A 21,252-nucleotide genomic window follows, 5' to 3' on the forward strand; every position below is an offset into this window, starting at 1 on the left:
TTGCAGGTCAACTTTCTGAGTAGGGAACCATTAGAAGAAATCACAAAGGAAAACAAATAAATAGATTGGATTACTCAAAAATCAAAACTGTTGTATTTTAAACAATTTTTAAACACTTAAAAGCAAACAGAATATTTGCATAGATAAAATAGATTGCATAAATGCTAAACCTAAACAACTTTAAGGTTGTATAGGTTTAACAACTTTAAGTTGTATAATTGTATGTATATTGTTAAAAAACACTAGGATAATTTAAAATTGCAAAGTTTAACAACTTTAAGTTGTATAATTGTATGTATATTGTTAAAAAACACTAGGATAATTTAAAATTGCAAAGTTTATAAACAGAGGGTAAACAACCAGTAAATATATAAGAAAATATTTAATCTCAGTGATCAAAGAAAACAATGCTAATAATCTCATAACTAATAAAATAAGTTTTTAAAAATGTTTACATTAAGATTGGCTGATAGTGGTAAAAATATTTTTTAAAGCAATACAGATAGATCAAGCACTGTAAAATATGCCTTCATGCCTTTTGATTTAGTAATTTCCCTTCTAGGAATATATCCATAGAAAGCAATCTAGAACACATGAGAACATTTTTGCATACAAAGATAATCATTACAAAGCTAGTTATTGTAGAGAAAAATAGAAACAATCTAAACACTGAACTATTTGTAATCATTACAAAGCTAGTTATTGTAGAGAAAAATAGAAACAATCTAAACACTGAATTATTGGGAAGTAGTTAAATTCTGGTATAAATGGTATAAAAAAAATATTAACCAGCCATTAAAACTTGTTGTTCTAACTTGGAATCCTCAGAAAGGGACCTTGAAAAAAGGATTTGTGTGCAAGAGTGTTATTAGGAAGAATTCCTGTGAAAAATCAATATAATTTCAGGAAGGATGGCAAACATGCAGCCCCATAGAAAGTAATTTTGCTCAATCTGCTTTATTCAGACTACCAATTTAAACTTTAACGTCATCCAGAAACACCCTCACAGACACACCCAGAAATAATATTTAATCAAAATCTGTGCACCCTGTGGTCCAATTGTGTTAACACATAAAATTAACCATCACATGGAGGATGAAGAAGAAAGGAATCAAAGACAATTCTCTGTGTTCTACCTTAGATCCTTGTGTGAACAGTGGGTCCATAATTTCTGAAGAGAGTATGGAAAGAAGGACAGACTTGAGGTACTAGTGAGAAGTTTAGTGCTGGACATGTTTTGTGGAGCGTATATGGGGCATCCAATTGTAAATATACTGCTTTGGATTTGGATTGGAGATACAGAATTGACAGGGGTCAGTATATAAGCTTTAGAAGGAGAGGATGAAATTCCCCAGAGAAAGTGTGTATAAAAAGAAAGGGTAGAGGGTGAAGGATGGAACCCTGGAGGATTATAAATAGGAAAGGACAGGAGAAAGTCAAGGTCACAGAGGCAAGATAACAGAATGAGACCAGGAACCCAAGGCAGGAGTTTCAAGAATGAAGAAGAGGAAAACTATCATCCACTGCCAAGAGGTCAAATATGGTAAATACTGAAAAACGTCCAACAGAAATAGCAAATAGGAGGTTAGTGTTATCTCCAGGGAGAAAACCTTACAGAGGTGGAATGGATTGAGAAGTGCCAATACAGAGGAGGTAGAGACATGAAACATACACTTACGCTGTCAGCAGCTTAGATTGATGGAAAGTGAAGAGATGACCCAGGATGGAAATAGGTTAAAGAATATTTTTCTAAAATGCTGAAGGGAAGATCAGGGATGGGAAGAGGAAAGACAGGGAACAAGGTCCCTGAAGAAGAATGAGATCAGAAAGAAATAAGATCCAGAATACATGGAAAGTTTGGTTTCAGGCATGCTGGTATTACTGCCCATTCTTTTCTGGTCCAAATAAACACATGGAAGTTTGTCATTACAATATTAAATTGCATTCTATCATAGGTGATGAATAAAAATTTCTGTATTTTAGATGTTACCTTTATATATAACCTTAGTACAGTGCTTAGTTTCATGATTTCAAAAAATATCTTTATCCAAATGGAATAATATATTTGAAATTACTGTGTAAACTCTAAAGAACTATATAACTGCCAGCAGTAAAGTCACTGGGAGCGATTTGAAAGAAACGTAATTTCTGTTCTTTATTCTCTACCTAAATAATAATAATATGTCCCAGGGCATATGTTCCTTTTGTAAGAGGTTCACAAAATCCCACTTTCTTTCTTTTTATCTTTTTTTTCTTTTTAAAATACCTCCCAAAGATCTTCTTTGCTTTCTATCTTATGGTCCAGTTTTTTTCCTGCACTGCTCTAATGATCTTTTCATAGTTCTCTATTTTGCTAATTTCTGCCCCCTTGAATCAATCCTGGACCTGTAGCCTAAATTTAATTTTCCTCAAACACTGATTGCTACTTCACTATTCTAGTCAAAATCCTTCAATAGCTCCCCAATTTCCCTGCATTAAACGCAGAATAAATTCTGTATTTCTTAGCCTGGAATTCAAGGCACTCCATAATCTGGTCTCCACTTTTCTCTTTAACCTTCTCTCTAACTTCTACCTAGTACCTACCTATCTTCCACCCCCTTCAAATTGATATGTTTTGTTTCTTGAAGTCATCTAGATGGACCGTATTTTTTTTTTATTGGACCGTATATTTTTATAAGGGTTGTGTATTTCCCAACTTTCAGAAGCACCGTTCACACTGCAACGTGGTTGGTGCCCACTAGCGTTGTACAGCTTACAACCTGCATAAATGGATGTGATGGCCCCTGTCATAGAGCAGAAATATTATTCCAACTAATGAACTCCAATTATATCATGACCTGCAGCTGGATTTCCCTCTCTATTCTTCTGCAAACGTACATATAGGGAAATTTTAACTAATTCAAATTCAAACCCAGTATTCAAAATCCTCCATCAGCTAACTTCTCTGTAACCCTCTTACTTTATCCTCAACATGAATTCTCCATTATGAGTGGGCTGTTGTCTACCATCAGGTCTCTACATATAGAATGCCCACCTCTGAGCCATTTCATTCTTTTTCCTTCAACCCTCACTCTTTCCCACCCTCTTCCAACAATTCAAAGACAATCCATCTTTCATGAAACAAAATACTTTTCACCATCTCTATAAACCTTCAATGATTGTTCTACTCCACAATCATCCTTTCTTTCCTGAATTAGTATTAAGGTTATAATATGTGCTGTAATATTTAGCACTTGGTTAAAATCACATCTTCCATTCATTCATTTGTCATGCATCAAATTTTGTCAACCACCAACTAGACTATGATTCTTCAGTGGTTGAAACTTTGGCTTTTATAACATTTGTATCCCTTGAGCATAATACACAGTCATATAATATTTGCTTGTTGACTTGATGTTTTCACTAAAATTTAAAAATGATAAAGCTAACCCTTATGTTAGTCTGTAAGATTCTTAAAAAGTTAATTTGTAATTTGCAGTGTAATTTCGTAGGGTTTTTTTTTACTGTCCAGCATGCTTCTATTGTCTTTGAGTTCCATTAGGAAACTATGCTTTTATTTCTGTATCTGGTATGACTTTATGAAACCCAAGAAGAGCCAATGGTTTTCTTTCCTGGAGTTTGTGACCTGAGGCTGCTGGTGCCTTTCTTGACTGCCATGGGGAAAATATCTCCTTAAATAATGAAGACAAAGAAATATAGAAAGAGTAGAGAGATGGAGAGAGAGAACTGTAATGAAATTCTTTGAGCCCGTAAATCCTTTTATATTTGAGGTCTGCTGCACCCCTGGATTGGCCGTTTATATGAGTCAATGAATTCCCCGTTTAGGAACTAAGCCACTTTGAATTGGGAGGGTTTCTGTTATTTTGCAACTGAGAGACCTGACTCTTACATTTGTAATATATAAACTTAAGAATGCTAAAATATGGGCTTCATTAGGAAAAAGGGAGTCATGCCAGAATATTGAAGAGGATCAAAGTATTGTAAAATACACCTACTATTAAAAAAAATTGAAGCTAGTGTATAATGAAGAAACTTGGGAAAGGAAGTGTATGAATTATACTTGAACTATAACATTTATACATCTCTTTTTGTTCATAATGTTTTCTTAAGTATCTCTATCAACATCTGTCAACAAAACTTATTTCTAGCAAACTATATCCAAGTAGGTGAAGGGGTTTGAATTAGTATCTTTCTTACAGATATTTTAACCATTTATACTATTGGTATTCTTCAGAGATTAACCCTTTGCCCAAAACATAGAAAAATCATTGCTATGACTGAGTTTGAATTATTTTACAACATGTTCATAATGTTTTATTATCCATTTAATTCAAGGGTAGTGATGATTACATTTATTTGAACTAGCCATAGGCTTGAAAGTAGAGTGCATTCTTTGGGTTGTATTACACAAGGTATTTTTAGAGAATAGATGATCTTATTCCTTTGTCCTTTATTCAGTTATACTTGGCACTCAGAAGCCTAGCTTTTGCATTGCATGTACATGCTTAAAGAGGAGCTTAGAGAAGTTCTCTTTTCACCCAACTGTGGGCAGAAAATGACATACTGTGTAGCACGTGCCAAGTAAAGAAGCAAATTTCCCACAGAATCACGAGACAGCCCCATCTGTAACTCTGGGGTAGCTGTGGTCTCATGCCAAGTCTTTGCTCTGGAAGAGTTAAATAGGACTCTTTCCCAGAACTTCTGAGAATAGTCATGTCAGTTGAAGGTCCTGATGCCAAGTATCTGATAACCACTGGCCTAGACTCATAGGAGTCCTTTCTACCTAGCAGCTGCCTGGCTTGCTGCAGTTCACTTAGGAGAGGCCATGTTGCTCTTTGACAAAGCAGTGTCTTAATCTGGAAGACCAAGACCCACTTGGATAATCCTGAGATTAGTAACAACTTAAATTACGTTGTATTTACCCTCTTGGTAGAGTTGTGAAAACTTCTTATGCATTTTAGAAAGATTTCCACTTAAAATGTGTTGAAATAGAAAATTTTGTGTGGAAATTATAGTTGTCCGATATCTGAGAAAAAAATAGCTGGGCTTATTTTCTGTCCTTGGTGATTGATGAGATACAAATCACCAGATAGGCATTTCTATATTGAATTTGTATTGCAAGCTGAAAAACTAAACCAGTTTTAAATTTGATAATCTTCAGGGAGCAATTATGTCATTTTGAGGTGAGGCAGTAAATAACCTATCTTACATACTTCTAATTCTAATCTTCTGTTGTGACTGACCAGAGACTGGCTAGTTCACCTAGGAATAAACTGGGGCACTGAGAAAAAGCAGTAGAAGGTGTGTAATTTTAGAGACAAGGGCCTGAGAGAAAATACTGTTTCTTAGGGTGGCCCTTGAGGGAATAGTGCTTTATTGTTGCAAGCATGCCTAAAGGGCTTCTTCCTTTTGTTTGTTTCTTTTAGTGCCTATGTACTCATCTGTGTTAGTATTAATAAATTACTCTTTGCTTAAGCACTTCATGTAAGAGCCTATTTTCCCCATAGCCTGGAACAATGCCACCACTATCACAAGACGAAACAAGCATGAAAGATTGAAGAGTGCCTTGGTGAAGCAACATTCTGCTTTATTTTCTTTGCTCTTCAGATAATGACTTTGGGGAAGGAAGAGAGACTCCAGAACTACTTTGTTCTCTTCAAAGACTGAGCCTCAGGAGAAAAAGTAAGAAGACAAGACACCTTTCCGGCTGAAGGGCCACAAAACACGCCAGCCCTTTGCCTTTATTTTATTATATTGATGATACTGAGTTCAAAAATTACTTACTTAAAAAAAAAAAAAACAGCTATGGGTAGTGGATAGAAGAAAACTAATGGTAGTGTTTAAATCAAACTTTAGTTTGTTCACATACATTCTCAGTTACGTTTCCCCTTGAAGAGTGCACAATTTTAATGCACAAGAGGAAAAAAAAGGAAATGAAAAACCTCTAGATTCTCATCACGCAATCAAATAAATAAAAGAGCATGTCTTCATAATTGTTGGACATACACAGATGAGTAAAGAATTGCTGAGATTTACTGTTAGTTGACGTGCTAGTTTCCAGTAAAAAAAACACAAACATGAACCCTTGGACTGTCAGTAAGTACAATGTGGAGTGAAACTAAGTGGCTGGTGATGTAGTTTTAGAGGAGCACCTAAACCATGGAAGGGAGAAAAGGAAAGAGAAGGGGAGGATTTTCTCCAGGAGCATAATCTTTCCAGGTCAGTCCCTCTTCTCCAAGCTCAGTGACGTCTAGGCTCCTGTCCTAACCATGGGCTATTCAGGTTTTGGCTTGCCCACCTCCAACCAACTGCGTACTCTGTGACCTTGAATAAGCAGTTTCACCTTTCCTGTTCTTGGTTACACACCTGTTGTTATGGACTGAATGTGTGTATCCCCTCAAATTCATAAGTTGCGGCCATAACCCCCCTCGTGACTGTATTTGGAGATAGAGACTGTGAGGAGGCTCATTAAGGTCATCAGGGTGAGGTCCTAATCCAATAGTATTGGTGCCCTTATAAGAAGAGGAAGAGACAACAGAGCCTTCTCTCTCTGCCCTGCGAGGACATAGTGAGAAGGCAGCCTTTTGCAAACGAGATGTGGGCTCTCACCAGAACTGAATCTGTAGGTCCCTTGATCTTGGACTTCCCAGTCTCCAGGACTATGAGAAATGTTTGTTGTTTAAGTGACCAGTTTATGGTAGTTTGTTATAGCAGCCTGAAATGACTAAGACAACTGTAAAATAAGAAAAATGAGGTATATAGATCACCTCTTATACCTTTTCAACACTAACATTTTATAACTGAAGTTAGAGGTTTGAAACAGTAATTAGATATCATATTTTGCCTCTTAGCTGAATGTATATATGTGTGTGTATATGTATATACATATGTCTCTAGATCCTTCTAGATCCTGTTGTGATTCCTTGTGATTTCTCTAAATGTCCATATTCTCTTATACACACTTGCCATCTCTGAGTAGAATGTTCAGGCTCTCAGATTGTCTCTTGTTGTTCAATCATATCTTTCCCATATTCAAACCACATTTACCCACTTCAATTTCAGCTGGACCAGTCAACCCTATGAGAAGTGCCGTGGAAGTGTTAAAGAAAAGGATCGAGAGGCCAGAATATATGATAGCAGAAAAGCTTCAGAAGTATGGATGATCTTAGGGTAATTAATAAATACAATTGAGATATTTTAAGGTAGATATAATTATAACAAAAATGCTATTCATGCTGCTATATTTTCCTTACAATTTTTTGATGCCCATTAGGCGTATGAGCCTTGTTAACTAGAATTCCCTCAGAGTCCATGAAACAAATCTCTTCTTGCTGATTAGGTAGTTTATTTTGAATTATTGCTGACAAGGCTTGGAGCTACAGTTACTCTTCTTTGAATCTTGAATAGACAAAAGAAATCCAATATGAGTTTTTTAAAATGAAATTTTTACCATGAATTAACACGAAAAAATGTTAGTTGTAATATTAAAACTTTTATATGTGATATTAAAAACTTAATATTCTTAATAAAACCTATAATATATTATAGGACTTAATATAAGTCCTCTAATAGCAGAATTAAGTATTTTATTATCAAAAGTATTAAAAAAAAACCCAGCTCCAAAGCCTTTTGTGAAATAGGTAGGAATATAAACTTTTGCATATTTATTTACACCAACACATATTATCATTGTTTTAGTATTTGTTCTTGTGTTCTTTTTTTAACTTTGGGGGGAAAAAGTGAAAGATAAGTTATTGACCCTTGAGCTGGAAAGTCCGAGAGTTGGGCCAGTAGATTGAGGTGCTCAGTGTTTGTATCCAGAGCCCTGGCTCTGTGACTCTTTCTGTACTCCAGTATCATCTTCATTTAGAGGATGAACCTTTGTGTTGGGAATTTTAATATAGAGTAGCTACATGACTGGTTTCTGAAAGACGACTGTATGTCACTTCATAAAGTTTTAATAGGACAGTACTTGTGCTTGCATGGAAAACTCTTGGCTACTTACTTTATGAGAGTGGGAGAGTCACATGTTCTGAATGCCAAGGGGGGAGTCTTTCCAGTGGCTGGCTGATTTCAAAAGAAATCAGACGACGACCCCTAACATGTTTACTGAGGAGATTTTTGCACCATCATCATGCAGGTACCAGTGGCTTGAACTTTCAAATATTTAGCTGCCTGACTTCAGAGATGTTTGATATAAGACAATTTATTCTGTTCTGTTCTATTACACGTTTTCACAATGTAACACCAATAGCTACTTTACCTTCCTGTTATTGATATACTGATATTATTTCCTATATGTATACCACTTAATGAGTCAACATGAACATCCATTTTATCTCCTTTTGGAAGGAAAAAGGATCAATTATCAACCATCTCACTTAATTGCAATACATGATTGGTGGACTTTGGCTAAACTCCATGAGGAGCATGACCGGGTCTGTTTTGTTGAATGAGTGATGAATAAATTCACAAATCTCTCATGTGCTTTGATTCCCTCTTATGATCTCCAACAGTTTCTCCTGCCAGTCCTCTGAAATCCCACCAACACATTTTTTTTTTTTTACTTAATATTTACCAGTTTGACCAGAGGGAACAGAGATACGCATTCTCTTTAATCCATCTGATCCTACTTATATTATTATATACTTATAATAATACCTTTGTTTATATTTAAAGTACAGATTATAAAGCACGTTCACATACTTCTCATTGAATCCTCATAACCACCTCAAGGTTAGCTTATGTGGTCAAATTATGCCCTCCCTTAGCACCTGATTTACCTTTGCAGAATTTAGTAATTGCCTATTTAATATCTATCTGTGTGCCTTGCACAGTGCTTAGCAGACAGTATCTGTTGAATCAGTACTTGCCAAAGGAATGGATGACTTCAATGAATGAAAGTTTCTATCCCTATTTCATAATTGAGAAAACCGAGAATCGGAACATCTGAGTAACTTTCCTAAATTCGGAGTTCAAAATAGGTTGAGTCAGGGCTCAAACTCTTTTGGACTTCAAGCAATCCAGCCGCTAGACTGCGGAGAAAATACGAAAACAAATTTATCAAACAAATAGAATTGATAGAAGCCAAATAGGAAGTATGATTGTGTGTTAGTTTCCTAGGGCTGAGGAAACAAAGTACCACAAACTAGGTGGCTTAAAACAATAGAAATTTATTTTCTCACAGTTCTGGAGGCCACAAGTACAAATCAAGGTGTCAGCAGGCTTGGGTCTTTCTTGGGAGCTCAGAGGGAGGATCTGTTCTAGGGCTCTCTCCTTGCTTCTGGTGGTTGACAGCAATCCTTGGCATTCCTTGGTTTGCAGCTGTATCTCTCCAATTTCTTCCTTTGTCTTTACACGGCTTTCTATTCTATGCATCTGGTATCCTTTGTTCTTCTTATAAGGTCACCAGTGGCTGGATTTAGAGCTCACTCTAATCCAGTGTGACCTCATCTTAACTTGTATCTTAATTACATCTCCAAAGACCCTATTTCCAAGTTAGATCACATACACAGGTACCAGGGGTTAGGACGTCAGCATGTCTTTCGGGAGAACACAATTCAAACTACCAACAGATGATTTTTTAAAAAGGGACTAATATGTGAATAATTTAAATATGGTTGAATTATTTCCACAAGTAACACTTGCCATAGGACTAAGGTTATAACTTTATTAAATCACTTAGTACAACATTTCCTCAAGTGTGTTTTTTAAACTAGTCTGTGGGATAATAGGAGGTACTGCTTAGGGGGGGAAAAGGGTCTTATTATTAAATAGCTTTAAGAAACAGTAGGTCAAAGAAAGTTAAATGTCCTTACAGGCTATTTACAGTACTCCTCGGAGCCTTTAATGTGCCAGAGCACATTGGGAAGATGTAGTACATTTCCCAAACTGATATAATGACAGACCATTTTTTAAATTGAGTGCTGTCCCAGGGAACACCCTTTATGAGACCCTGACTTCACAGGTAACATTATTTTGTAACTATCTGTTTACAAATTTGTCTCAGTAGGTTGTAAGCATCTGAAAGGCAGAATCCATATTTCACTAATTTTTGAATCCTCAGAACATGCTTAGCATCTGACAGCTATAGGGCCACGTGGTTGTACAGGACAGCGGTCCCCAACCTTTTTGGCACCAGGGACAGGTTTCGTGGAAGACATTTTTCGATGGATCTGGGGGTGCAGGGGATGGTTTCCGGATGATTCAAACACATTACATTTATTGTGCACTTTATTTCTATTATTATTACACTGTAATATATAATGAAATAATTATACAATTCACCATAATGCAGAATCAGTGGGATCTCTGAGCTTGTTTTCACTTGCCGCTCACTGATAGGGTTTTGATATGAGTCTGCAAGCAATTGATTTATTATGGTCTCTGTGCAGTCACACCTCTCTGCTAACGATGATCTGTATTTGCAGCTGCTCCCCATCACTGCCTCAGCTCCACCTCAGATCATCAGGCATTAGATTCTCATAAGGGGTATGCAACCTAGATCCCTCGCATGCTCAGTTCACAGTAGGGTTCGTGCTCCTGTGAGAATGTGATGCCGCCACTGATCTGACAGGAGGCTGAGCTCAGGCGGTAATGAGAGCAATGGGGAGCAGCTGTAAATACAGATGAAGCTTCCCTCACTCACCCGCCACTCACCTCCTGCTGTGTGGCCTGGTTCCTAACAGGCCATGGACCGGCACCGGTCTATGGCCTGGGGGTTGGGGACCTCTGGTGTAGGATACAAATAAATGATGCTTACTGGACTTGTGTAACCCAACCACACTGGACACATAGAGTGGTATTTTATCAGTGAGGATTTCTTTTAGCTATGTCACAAATCCTGGCCACTCTTCCCTGACCATAAAGGGGTTACTTTTTTTCTCAGATAATAAGAAATTTGGGAGGAGGCAGTCCAGAACTGATGTACAGCTTCTCAAAAGGAATCATCAAAGACACGGATCATCTTGTTTCAGTCTTCTGTAATAGGAGGTTTCCTCTCAATGTTGCAGAATGGCTGCTTCATAGCCAGCCTCCACTTCTGGGCGCCAGGCAGGAAGGAAAAGTCTGTTTTCCTTCTCTCTCTCCTTCCTTCCTTCCTTCTCTCCCTCCCTCCCTCCTTCCTCCCTCCTTCCCTCCCTCCCTTCCTCCCTTCCTCCCTTCCTTCCTTCCTTCCTTCCTTCTTTCTCGCTCTTCCTCCCTCTCCCTCCTTCCTCCCCCACCCCTCTCTTTCCCTTTTTGTTCTTTTAACATTTAAGAAAACAGTAGCTTTCCTAGAAACCGCACCAAGAACTTCAGCCTATATTTTATTGTCCAGCCTATATTTTATTGTCCAGCATCTGGTCACACAGTCTCCCCCAGGTGCAAGGGAGTTTAAGTAGGTGTCCTTTTAGGCTCATTGGCAAGCCCCCAAAAATGGGATCCCGTTGGCAAAGAAGAATGAGAGAAGGGCTTTTCAGTAGCAAGGTCTTGAATCCCATGCAATATAGGTTTGTTTGTCACTGTTGTTAACAGTACTGGAGTTGTGACTGGTGCTGACCTATTTATAGAAAAGAAAAGGTTTTTTTTAATTTAAATATTTTTATATTTTAAATTCCATAAAGAAGAAATTTGTTTCAATAATCACTTAAGCTGTTAGGTTATATAACCTGCTAGTTATAAACTATTTTGATGGGAGAGAAAAATGTGTTGGAGAGTGTCCCAGGAATTCTGGACGCAGAATAGTAGGCTAATTGAGTGCTTATGCAGTCATTGGATAAACTCACAATTCAACTGAACAAGAAATTAAATATATAACCTCAAAATATTTCATGATTCATTGCATTGGGAAACCAGTATTAACTTATTGCATCCTATTGATTCAGCATGATAAATAGAGCATTTTAATGGGGACTTTGATTCCATAATAATTCAGTTTCTGACATCTGTAGAAATTTTATATCAGCCAGCAGAACAGCTAGCAATCTTGAGCCACGCTGGTATGATGTTTGCTTTTCAAAGTTGGTGCCCTTTCCCTCTTAGATACAGCCATACTCAATTAAAATCATGCAATGTTGGCTAAGTAACAGGGCAGCGACCAAGATTGAAATTGTGGAGAAAAATTCCAAAGCATGTCTGAATAATAGGAAGCAGGAACTCAAAAATAGAAACTGCTTTCTGCTGTAATCACACCAGTGCAGCCGTTAGAGATTTTTCCATTGATTTTGGGAGTGTAGGAGACACAAATTAAAAATAAATAACGGTAGCAGCATTGCCATGACTTTTTCTGTCACATTTAATTAATTGGAAGTTTGGACAACTTAGGACTTTGATATAGCTGCTTTATTTGTCTTTCATTCTATTCTTAGGCTTCCTGTTCCTATTTAGAAGGTAGCTCTCCTTCAGTTTGTTTTAATCTTAATATCAAGACAGTTAATCAAGGAATTGCTCATCAATGATTGCATCATTAAACATGATGTTCTAGCACCTCTGACTTCTCAAACATGAAGCAAGTGGGACTGACCTCACTCTCCCTCAGATGTCTGCTCATAAAATCCTATTTTTAGGGAGAGAATGCAGAATATTTTAGGTCTGTCACATCTCCCAAAGATTATGGGATTGAAGAGAGTATAACCCCCGCCCCCCCACCACCAAAACTCATCAAGGCCAGACCCAGAGGTTTAGTCAAACCTCAGACCCAGACTCTGTGGCCAAATTCCCTGATAGGCACACGGTACATTTTCACTGCGTTTCACTTCTTTAGGTTCTAAATGAAGCCGTGTGTATTGTGCTGAGGATATGCCAAGCCTTAGGCTCCTAGGTAGCTTCTCAGGGCCCTTTCTTCATTTCTTCCTGCCTGAGGGCCTTTTCACAGGCTCTTCTTTTTGCCTAGAACATTCCTCTCTCCCCTATTTCCTTTTGTCCTACATTCCCTTCAGGTCTTGTTTTAAATTTCACTGGCATACTAGGTGAGTTTTTCTCAGTTATGAACTCCCAAATACACTTCTACTTTACTTAGCATGTTTATAATTATTAATAATTTCTCAATTATTTGGGTAGTATCTTACCTTCTTCCTTGGGTGCAATGTAATAGAAGCAGGTCTGAGATATATGAGAGGAATAGAACACTGTGGAGCTGACCCAGCATTGGGCTCGCATTTCTATTTTAACCCTAATAACAATGTATTATAATAACCTCTGTACATGATGCTTTTTTCTATCAAATTGTTTGTGCCCCAGTACTGAATACTTGTTCTCCTATGCAAGTATTCCCATAACATAGGAGCTGACAGTCTAGAGTCTAGTCATCTACTCATGAAAAGTAATTAACTTTTCAAGCCATCATATGCCAAATACCAAACAAATCAGCAAATGTGGTAGAGCTGTACTATCCATTCTGTTGTCCTCTAGCCACAAATGAGATGGAGAAGCAATTTATTTTGATAGTCATTTTAGTTCCTAGAGATGGCATAAAGTCTGTAAATACAAATTTAAATGCTACACAGTTTATAAAGCATGTCATAATGAAATTCTGCATATTGGCTAAAGCAGTGCCTCAAAATACTGAAGATACAGATGCAGAATTAAAACTAGAGGGCTGAAATATTATAACAGGATGTGGAAGAAAAGCAAGACATGATATTAGTGGAAGTTTACTATTTTTAGGACTTGCTTGGGGCATAGTCATGTCTCTCAACAATATATAGAAGTTTGTAAAATATTATTAACTTCTAAATCTTATACTATGTGAATGAATTGCTTATTCAAAAATAAAACTAAGAATAGGGAAAACATTGTAATATTAATATGCTTTATTTATTTTTTTAATTACTTTATAGCCATATTTTTTCTTATCCTACTTCTCTGTTAACTATTGTACACTGAAATCATAAGTAACTGCATTTTTGTTTTAAAGAAATTCACGTTCTTTTATTTATTTATTTATTTATTTATGACTGTGTTGGGTCTTCGTTTCTCTGCGAGGGCCTTCTCTAATTGTGGCAAGTGGGGACCACTCTTCATCGCGGTGCGCGGGCCTCCCACCGTCGCGGCCCCTCTCGTTGCGGAGCACAGGCTCCAGACGCGCAGGCTCAGTAGTTGTGGCTCACGAGCCCAGTTGCTCCGCGGCATGTGGGATCTTCCCAGACCAGGGCTCGAACCCGTGTCCCCTGCATTGGCAGGCAGACTCTCAACCACTGCGCCACCAGGGAAGCCCATATGCTTTATTTTTAACTTTTGGTTAACTAATACATCTTTTTAAGTTGGTTATATAAACATTATTATATTCTTAGAAGATGATGTTTGAAATTATAAGCCTACTTTTAAATATATGTATTTTGAAGATTGGCTTCAGGAAGCTAAGATAGAAATAAGTAGTGTAGATGACAATGGGGATGATGGAACCGTAACCAGTACACATTTGTATAAATTGTGAAGACCTTGCTGAGAGCACAGTTATAGAACTACTTCCCAGATAACTGGTTTCATGAAGTTCTTCCATGATTATGTAGCAATTCTGATTTTTGTTATCATTGTTCCGTAATTAAGAGGCTGTGGTTTTCAAGAGATTTTCCCTTTGGTCCATTTGATGTGCAGAATGTTTTTATTATTCTCCACCCTCAAAACAGCTTCCCACCCAATTATTTTTTATTACAAAGGCATTTAACATTTTAGAAATCTCTCTATGACTGAAATGTTAAGACTATGTCTGTTTTTATTGTGAAAATAATGGATGAGCATGTCCCAGTCAATACTTCTGTTTTAAAGTTTGGTGGATGTTTAATGCATTCAATGAATGCTACCGGTTGCATTAATGCAGTCCATTTACAAAAGAGCTGCCCTTTATAGTCAGTATATCAATATTAGTTACCAGATAAATCCTCCAAATCCTCCAAATGAGAAAGTTGAGGTTCCTTTTGTAATATTGCAAAAGCACATTTCTCTCAGGAGTCATAATGACTTGAAATAATTTTAAAAGTATACCTGTTTGTTTCCAGTTTCTATAGAAAAATTGGTTGATTCCTTACAAATTATAAGTTGAATGGGAAGTTTCCTCTTCTTAGGTTGAGAATTGGTTTATGAGAAATCGTTGAATCTCTTAGATTTGCGTTTGTGTATTTGAAACGTGGCTCTTAACTGGTTTGGCTCTTCATGTCACATGGGTTTTAGTAAGGAATAAGGGATATATTTGTCATGCCAAATCCTCCCCCTACCCCGCCGTTTTTGTTTTGGCTGCACTACACGGCATGTGGGATCTTAGTTCCCTGACCAGGGATAGAACCATGCCCCCTGAAGTGGAAGCATGGAATCTTAACCACTGGACCGCCAGGGAAGTCCCCAAATCCCCCTTTTGTAATGACAACATGCAGGGGGCAAGAAATCATATGCAATTGCATTTGATTAGTTCTAAAGTGTGGAGGTTCATGACCACTAAAATAGTTATTTCTTAACAATACAGTTTGAATGAAAATACAAAGAGTGGACACATCTTCCAAAATATTGTGTGTTACAGTAAAGTATGGTTTATTGGCCACTCTATTAACCTGGCATTTCTCTTAATAATGACATTTGTGTTTTGGCAGTAATAGGATAGAATGTGATAATTGGTATTTATTATTGTGACCCCAAAAATGTGTAAGAGTTTTAAATACCCTCTGACTTATCAAAGAAAGATTAAATTATTTATATTTTCCAAGGCACTTCAGTATCCACAAAATTGTAACTCTTTGACAATATTTACTCTCTATATAATATAGACAATAATCCTCTATACATTAGAATACCTTATTCCTAGCATATGTTAAAAAAAGAAACCCTGGAATTTGCAGTCATTTTCCATTTCAAGTACTTCTTTACAGCATGTTGAAATTCCTGACATACTAATTATTATAGAATATAACTAACTTATTTTCCTTTTATTCATATATTCTGTGGGAAACAAAGTTAAAGTAAAAAGATTTGAATAGTTTTCTATTTAGCAGAACCCCAAATGATGAAATATTGTTCAAGTTATTAGATCCCCTTAACAGTATCACTATTAGTGACTTTCTTCTAATCCAGGAGCTTATAATTGAATAAGAAATAATTGGACTTTTCTAAGTATGAAAAATAGACTCTCTGAAAATCTTAACTAGGGCTAAGTTTTTTTTTCAATGTAGTGAAAACCAAAAGGAACATGTTAGGTTCAACCTTAAAAGCAGGTAATATAATCAGTGAATGTATATAAATCAGGATATAAAAAGGATCTTGACTCATAGTGAGATAGAGATCAAACCAATAGGGCAGGCTCTCTATTCTGTTTTGCTTAGAAATAAGTAAATAGGCTGAACTTTAGGTTAACTAAACTCTGGGTGTAAATCAGCCATCTTTCAAGCCCCTGAATTCATTTTCCCCACTGGGTTAACCTCCTTCACTTAACAAGGGCTCAGAGGCCCCATGGAATTTACACTAATCAAAGCAGTGCCGGCAACCAAACAGCCTCAGTTTCAATACAAGAAGAAGCCAGGGGCAGAATACAAGTTACTGGTGAGTCTTGTACTTTGGACCACTCAGCAGGGCAGACATTCTTCTCCAAATATACCTTAAAGCAAAAGAAGGGACAGTGCATACCATTCTGCACCTGGTTGGAATCCAGGGGAAATGTAAACCAAGCTGACCCGACTGGTAACAAGGCTGACTAACTTGTTTGGGTCTCAGAACTTACGCTTTTGGTGAAAGCTATTAAAAGGTGGAATGTACCTTTGGCATAATTTCAGCTGTTTTATGTTTTCATTCCTACTTCATTTTGTCCTAGCTTGTGGTTTATTATGTGACCTTAAACTTGATTTAAACTTGAGAAAGCTCAGATCTGGAGATTCTTTCAAAGTTTGTTTCAGGAGATGGGACTAACTAGAGTCATAGAGTATCCACTAGCAGCAGTTTCAAATCTCAGCTCTGCCAAATCTAGGTCTGGCAGGTGTAACCCTCCTACGCCAAGTCCCTCATCTCTAAAATGAGGTTCCTAACATCTTCCACGGAGAGTGTTACTGGTGTTTTAAAACTCATATACTGAAGCACTTGGCACATAGTAAGGACTCAATAATGATTGTTCTGAACCTCTTTCTTCCTTTTCTCTTTCTCCCTTTTAAGGTGACAGAGGGCTACTAATAATGCCAGATTTTCTGTTTTTGTTGTTCTTTACTTTTTTCTCTCTGATTCTCCTTTCCTCCGTCTCTGAAACTGAGCCCTATGCTTGCTATTAAATTATATCTTAGTGTCAGGAAATGAGCCTTGCCTCTTGCTATTAAAAGTGTCTTTGTGTGTGTGTGTGTGTGTGTGTGTGTGTGTGTGTGTGTGCGTGTGCTGATATTTATGCTGTACTGACTGTCAGTTCATATATTCTGGCCAAAATTTCTTTTTATCATGGATCTTAATCCCTGCATTTTATCTTTTCTGAAATGGTAAAATGTCACAATGTTTTCAATGCTGCAACCGGGCAGCGATGGAGTAAAAAGGCAGAGAATGATGTTACTGGAGAATGACAAGTTAAATTTTCTTCTGTCTTCTGATCCTTTCTGGGTATGTGGATGTATTTACTTACTCAATGTAAGGAAGGGAAAATATTTTCTCTCTACTGTTTTCAAGATTAAAAAATATCAGGCCTCCTGAGCCTATAGAACTGATCACTACTGAAACAAGCAGACTGAAAAGGAGTGAAAGTGTAGAGTTCACATGTGTTGTGTTTACTATGCGTGAAGCACCATTGTAAGGATTGCATGAATCATCTCATTTATTTTCACAAAAACTCTCTCATTGTCCCTGTGTTACAGATGAGGAAGTTGAGGTGCAAATATGCTAAGATGACTCCTTGTCTCACAGAAGTGTCAGGGCCAGGATCTGAACCCAGGGAGTCTGGTGCTGAGGAGAACCTTATCCGCCTTCTAATGTATGATGTGAACACACCAGTAAGGGCTACAATCAGTCTCCATCTCCTAAAATTGTGCTACTCACCAGATGCACCGACATCACCTGGGAGCTTATGAAAAATACAGCATCTCATCCTCACCACAGACCTACCAAATTTTAATTTGCATTTTAAGAAGATCCCCAGGTAAGTGTCATACATATTAAAGTTTGGGAAACACAAGCCTAAAGCATTATTTCTGGGATCATATATATACTTTTTGTGTGATATAGGGAGGAAAACAATCAGGATTTTTAGATCTCAAAGGGATTAAGATTAAAGACAATGCAGTTCAATCTCTTCCTTTTATAATTGTTGAAAATGAGTTACATGGCGGTTAAATATGTATTTAAGAATAAATAAATTCTTAAGAATTCAATAAACATTTATTGAGGGTCTGTCACGTGCCAGACTATATGCCAAGTGGGCTGGGGATACAAAGACACATAAATCATATCCCCTGGGAGCCAAATGGAAGAGACAAATAAAGTGCATGAGATTTATAGGTGCTATGATACAACCATATATATATACTGCGTATAATAGAGCACAGAGGAACAAAGAGGTTGGGATAGGGATCAGGAAAGACATTATTACAGACATAGTATTGGAGCTGAGTCTTGAAAGATTAATAGGTATTAACCAAAGGCGCTAGAATTTGAGCCTTTTCATTTGCAACTAGGCCAATGAACATCATCATTCAGGGCCACAAGTTATTCAGAGAAAGGAGATGTTTAGAGGAGTGAATCTCAAACTTGGCTTCACATAGCCAAGATTACCTGGAGAGCTTTCAGAATGCTTATTCATGGCTCCACCTCCAGAGTTACTGATTTAGTTAGTCTGGGAGGAGATCTGGACATTTGTTTCTTTGTTTATGTTCTGCAGATAACTCTAGTGTCCACACAAGGCTATTATAGTTCTTTTGTGCTTGGTTTCCCTCTTTACTCTCTGGATTTTCTGACCATTTCATCTGGTTCCTGACCCAGCTTCCGGCCCTGGACTTCAGACCCACTCTTGTCATGAATCGCAACTTGTTACCTCTTGGATCCTGAACTAAGTCTGACGGTAAATGCCGTATTCGTGTGACCCCCCGTGAGCATGGAGTGCTTCTTCTGTAAGTCACCACATGTTGGGGCCAGAGCCAGCCCACTCTCAGAGAAGTTAGCATTAGAGCTGCCTGAGAGCAGACCCACCCAATCTCTATAACTAGTGTGCAGCCCTACCCACAGTATAAGACGTCATAATTTTCTCCCCCAAATAAATAGAATATCAAAAGATTTTCTTTTACAGTTTTTTAAATTGAGGTAACATTGGTTTAAACGTTATATGTTTCGTATGTACAATATGATATTTAGACTTCTGTATACACTATAGTGTGCTCACCACCAAAAGCTTAGTTTCCATCTGTCACAATATAGTTGACCCCCTTTACCCATTTCACCCTCCCCCACCATTCCCCTTCCCCTCTAGTAACCACTATATTCTCTCTGTATCTATGTATTTGGTTTTATTTTGTTTGTTCATTTATTTATTTATTTTTATATCCCTCATATGAAATCATACCGCATTTGTGTTTCTCCATCTGACTTTAGCATAATACCCTCAAGGTCCATCCCTGTTGCTGCAAAAGGCAAGATTTTTATCTTTATTATGGCTAAGTAGCATTGTGTGTGTGTGTATATGTATATATAACACCTATCTATCTATATCCACTCAACTGTTGACGGGCACTTAGGTTGTTTCCATATCTTGGTTACTGTAAACAATGCTTCAATGAACATAGGGGTGCATATATCTTTTCAAGTTAGTGTTTTCATATTCTTTGAATAAATACCCAAAAGTGAACTAGCTGGGTCATATGGTAGTTGTATTCTTAATTTGTGAGGAATCTCCATACTGTTTTCCATAGTGGCTGAACCAATTTACATTCCCATCAACAGTGTAAGAGGGCACCCTTCTCTCCACATCCTTGCCAACACTTGTTATTTCTTGACTTTTTGATAATAGCCATTCTAACGTGTGTGAAGAAATATCTCATGGTGGTTTTGATTATCATTTCCCTAATAATTAGTGATGATTAACATCTTTCCATGTGCCTGTTGGCCATCTGTATGTCTTCTTTGGAAAAATGTCTAATCAGATCCTCTGTGCATTTTTTAGTTGGGTTGTTTGAGTTCTTTATATATTTTGGATATCAACACCTTATCAGATATATGATTTGCAAAAATCTTCCATTCAGTAAGTTATCTTTTTGTTTTGTTGATGGCTTCCTTTTCTCTGCAGAAATTTTTTATTTTAATGTAGTCCCATTTGTTTATTTTTGCTTTTGTTTCCCTTGCCTGAGGAGACATATCTAGAAAGACATTGCTAAGACCAATGTCAGAGTATACTGCCTATGCTTTCCTCTAGGAGTTTTGTGGTTTCAGGTCTTACGTTGAAGTCTTTGATCCATGTTGAGTTAATTTTTGTGTATTGTATAAGACTGTGGTCTAGTTTTGTTCTTGTGCATGTGGCTGTCTAGTTTTCCCAACACCATTTATGGAAGAGACTGTCCTTTCTCCATTGTATGTTCTTTGCTCCTTTGTCATAAATTAAATATTCATATATGTGTGGTTCATTTCTGGGCTTTCAGTTCTGTTCCACTGATCTGTGTGTCTGTTTTTCTTCCAATACCATGCTGTTTTTATTACTATAGCTTCATAGTATAATTTGAAGGCAGGAAGTGTAATACTTTCAACTTTGTTCTTTATTTTAAAGATTGCTTTGGCTATTCAGGGTCTTTTATCATTCCATACAAATTTTAGGATTTTTTGTTCTACTTCTGTGAAAAATGTTGTTGGGATTTTAATAGGGATTGCATTGAATCTGTAGATTGCTTCAGGTAATATGGACATTTTAACAATGTTAATTATTCCAATCCATGAGCACAGAAAATCTTTCCATTTATTTGTGTCTTCTTCAGTTCCTTTCAACAGTGTCTTGTAATTTTTGGTGTATAGGTCTTTCACCTCCTTGGCTAAATTTATTCTTGGTATTTTATTATTTTTGCTGTGATTGTAAATGGGATTGTTTTCTTTATTTATCTTTCAGCTAGTTCATTGTACTTGTATAGAAATGCAACAGATTTTTGCAGATTGACTTTGTACCCTGCAACTTTACTGTATTAGTTTATTATTTTTAATAGTTTATTGGTGGGGTCTTTAGGTTTTTTTCTATATGTAAAATCATGTCATCTGCAGATAGTGAGTTTTGCTTCTTCCTTTCCAATTTAGATGCATTTTATTTCTTTTTCTTGATTAATTTCTGTGGCTAGGACTTCCAATACTATGTTG

The 21,252-nt window shown here is 37.0% G+C and overlaps 1 long non-coding RNA gene across 1 annotated transcript in view; it reads left to right on the top strand.

The window, feature by feature from the left end:
• LOC103009024 (uncharacterized) overlaps nt 1-19,057 on the top strand; it is a 35,941-nt gene extending 16,884 nt beyond the window's left edge. Inside the window, exons 5-8 of the long non-coding RNA XR_009008192.1 lie at nt 5,608-5,682; nt 7,063-7,170; nt 17,787-18,067; nt 18,907-19,057. This is a non-coding gene — a long non-coding RNA (uncharacterized LOC103009024). The remainder of the gene's footprint in view (nt 1-5,607; nt 5,683-7,062; nt 7,171-17,786; nt 18,068-18,906) is intronic.
• The last annotated feature ends 2,195 nt before the right edge of the window (nt 19,058-21,252 follow it).

The sequence above is a fragment of the Balaenoptera acutorostrata genome, chromosome 4 (genome assembly GCF_949987535.1).
Source record: "Balaenoptera acutorostrata chromosome 4, mBalAcu1.1, whole genome shotgun sequence".
Classification (NCBI taxonomy): Eukaryota; Metazoa; Chordata; class Mammalia; order Artiodactyla; family Balaenopteridae; genus Balaenoptera; species Balaenoptera acutorostrata.